This window comes from Austrofundulus limnaeus, unplaced genomic scaffold (genome assembly GCF_001266775.1).
Source record: "Austrofundulus limnaeus strain Quisiro unplaced genomic scaffold, Austrofundulus_limnaeus-1.0 Scaffold8, whole genome shotgun sequence".
NCBI lineage: Eukaryota > Metazoa > Chordata > Actinopteri > Cyprinodontiformes > Rivulidae > Austrofundulus > Austrofundulus limnaeus.
Genome location: NW_013952410.1, coordinates 2,382,062 through 2,385,305, shown reverse-complemented (window position 1 = coordinate 2,385,305; position 3,244 = coordinate 2,382,062). Strand labels below are relative to the sequence as shown.

The following is a 3,244-nucleotide window of genomic DNA, read 5'->3' as shown; positions in this document are numbered from 1 at the left end:
CCACCACCCTTCCCCCACCCATCCTCACCACCCAGCCTATATTCAGTTCATGCAATTGATTCTCATCCAGCGAGTTTGACTGCATTATGTTTGTTTGAAAAGTTAAAAGAATTCGGCTAATTTCTCCCCAACCAGGCAGTACTTAACCAGATTAGAGTGGCCACTTCAAGCTTTGTTGATGCATCCAAGTAAGGCAGGGTAGCCCAGCTGCAAAAGCTGATCAAAAGAGAGAGGGGGAATGTGATATTAGCATCGAGTGCTTCAGCGAGTGACTCAGACAAAAACATTGAAAAAAAATCATCATTATTAGGCAACTTCCTTTACCCATGTTTGGGAGTGAATATATCTGTTTGTCAAGCAGCTGCGTGCATCCATACATGGCATTGATTTGCACTTTATCCAGCATTATAAGGCAATTCCTCTCTTCCCTTTTTCACCCCCTTATTGGTAATATGCTAATGACATCCGCTGTGATTAGTGATTTTTCTTCYAATCTTTATTCCGCGGTGGCCTGAGCAATCACCGAGGTAGAGCTTCGAGATTTTTTTTTTTTTTTGCAGCAAGCTTCTTCTGACTGCTCTTCCCGTCTGCTGTGACTTGATTTAATTTGAAAAAGAACCAGAAATGTTATTCAAAGGCCACTTTAGTGTTCTACTGCACATTTGAAGATTCAGGAAATACACTCATAAGGGAAGACTTTCTTTTTTTCTTTCTTTCTTTCTTTCTTTTTTCTCCCAGTCATGACTTAACCTGTTTTGTGTAAAAACTGTTCAAAGAGGAATTTCCTGTTTCAACACTTAATGTGCAAAGCTTTGCAGATGAATGTGGTAGTAACCCTGATTCCTTTTCCCCCCTCTTTTAGGAAACATTTGTTCGCTTTGCATTTTATAAAACAACATTTCAAGTGATTAAACATGAGGCTTACATCTATCCAGCCCCCCTCTGTATACTAAGATAAGGTTATGCTACTTTATATCATTCTAAGTTTGTGGTTGAAGGCTTGTCTTTGGTACAGTATTATTTGTGATGTATATTTRGTTCTGTGTTCATTGTAGGAAGCACTAGGCTAACAGACTGTAACCAACAGGCATTGGTGGGCACAATTCTGCTACTCTGCTAATAGCGCAACTAGCTTTTCATTTGGCAGATTAGCTTTTTTGCTAACTTTAGAAACCATTAGCTCTCCAGYTAGCTTTCACTAAATTTGAATCCACTAACTTGAAGTCTTAAACTTCTATTATTATGCCATTCATCCCAAATTAAATAAAAACAAGTCCCTTTTATAAGCAGTACTGGATGTGTCAAAACAGCATGTAATGTAACAAGTAGCATCTTTAGTACCTAAACTTTAAACTAAGAGCGTTAAAAAGACATAAAATAACATTTAACAATATTTAAATAAAAATAATTGACTAGGTATAAAATATGGTAGAAAAGCCAAACAACAAATAGCAAATACTAACTTCAAATGTATTTACAAAAATACAAACTCAATCAAAGAAATGCTTTTATTCTGAAAGGGTCAAACTGCAAGTATTAAGTTAGACAGAGCTCTAACTGGTTTGGATTGGCCARTTTGACACAGATGAYCCCACCCACATTCAGAATAAACCAATAGAAAACTGACAATAAGTGCATCAGTTCCACCWGTCTTCAATTGGAAGATGAAAACTGGCACAGTTTTCGTAGCAGTTAGCGTACACTTGGTTTGTCGACCTACCTTTTTGTATAGCCGTGCCCACCACTGCCCCTGGGGAGTGTTTGGGTTGATTTAACTGTAAGGTTAAGAAAAAAATATTTCCAATTAAGTCTGTAATGTAAATAAATGAGATGGTTGAAATTTCTTAACTAAAAACCTATTTTACACAAACTCTTCTGGCAAAAAGTCAACTTAAATTCAGGCTTGGAACAGTTAGAGAAACATCATCACAAAGTTTATCCCTACACCCCCTTCCCTTCTACCCAGGCTAAGCTCCGAACAGAGCTCTGTCTTTTATTTTAATAACAGAAACACTTTCAGAAGTTTCTGTTGAAGTCCGCCTCTTTTATTAAGCGCCTTTGAATGGAGACGCTACAGGGTGCAGATGTTGGTGCAACTTTGYGTTGAAATGCACCTGGAGCCCCCTCCCTAATTGGCAGACATCTCATTTGGCTTTGATGCGGCACACCATCATCTGCATGGGCAGAGCAGGCCATTGTCTGGGGAGGAAGTTTAGGTGAGTTACGGGCTAATCGGCTGAGACAATACATGGAGTTCTGGAGAGAAAAGTAGGAGTTCAACGTGAGGCCATGAAGCCACTCCAAAACAATGTCAATTACAGTTTAAAATCATAACATACTGCTCCGACAATGTTTTCATTTAGCTCAAGAGAAGCTGCATTATATGAAGTGAAAACATKGGCAGTAAAATCTGACTTCAGGCTGCTAGATCCAAGGACCTTCTAATTATCTCAGAGACAGCATGGGGTGTGATCTAATGGTAAGTCATCATGCCCGTTTTCACCTGGATTGCGATTTATTTACCAATAACTCACATTACCCTAGAACGTGATTTTATGGTTTTTCCATCAACACTTGGACTGAGAGAAAAAAAATTCAAAGAAAAGTACATTTGCAATAGAAATGGACAGTGTCTTTATCCGAAGACGTACAAAAGCCATCATCAGTAAAATTATAGCTGTATGGCAACTTTCAGTGCAGGGRTGATGATCCAGAGCAGAGTTGTAAAGTAACTAAGTACAAATACTTCTTTACTCTACTTAAGTAGAATTTTTGTGTATCTGTACTTTACTTGAGTAATTATTTTTCAGCCTACTTTTTACTTCTACTTCTTACATTTTCACACAATTATCTGTACTTTTTACTTCTTACATTTAAAAAAGGCAACAATTAGAAAGTTGTTAGTTTTATTTCATTTTTGCTTGTTTCATTCCAGCTTGTTATTGTGAAAAAAATACTATCTATATAAATTGTGCCTCCTAGATGGAATGAATTTAATTGTGGTTGAATGAGAAGTATAACTATATAAAAATCTGATACCGTATTAGTTTGTACACAAACAAATCATGCCACTCCAGCAGGACATAATCTTTAAAATAAAAGGACTGTACTTAAGAAGTATTTGTATTTCGTGAATTATATTATTGCATTTGGCCGCAGACCTCAAATAGATTTTCATTTTGGAGAAAAGGTTTGGGCAGCTTTGATATATGTATATAAACTGAAACAGCTAGACTAGAGCATC

At 37.0% G+C, this 3,244-nt stretch overlaps 1 long non-coding RNA gene across 2 annotated transcripts in view; it reads right to left on the bottom strand.

The window, feature by feature from the left end:
• The window catches only part of LOC106511270 (uncharacterized), a 39,528-nt gene that overhangs the window by 12,001 nt on the left and 24,283 nt on the right, over positions 1–3,244 (bottom strand). Inside the window, exons 2-3 of one of the 2 annotated variants that reach the window (XR_001309502.1) lie at positions 1,721–1,775; positions 148–216 (exon numbers count right to left, since the gene is read on the bottom strand). The exons of the other annotated variant lie outside the window; for it this stretch is intronic. This is a non-coding gene — a long non-coding RNA (uncharacterized LOC106511270). The remainder of the gene's footprint in view (positions 1–147; positions 217–1,720; positions 1,776–3,244) is intronic. 2 annotated transcript variants of the gene reach the window in all.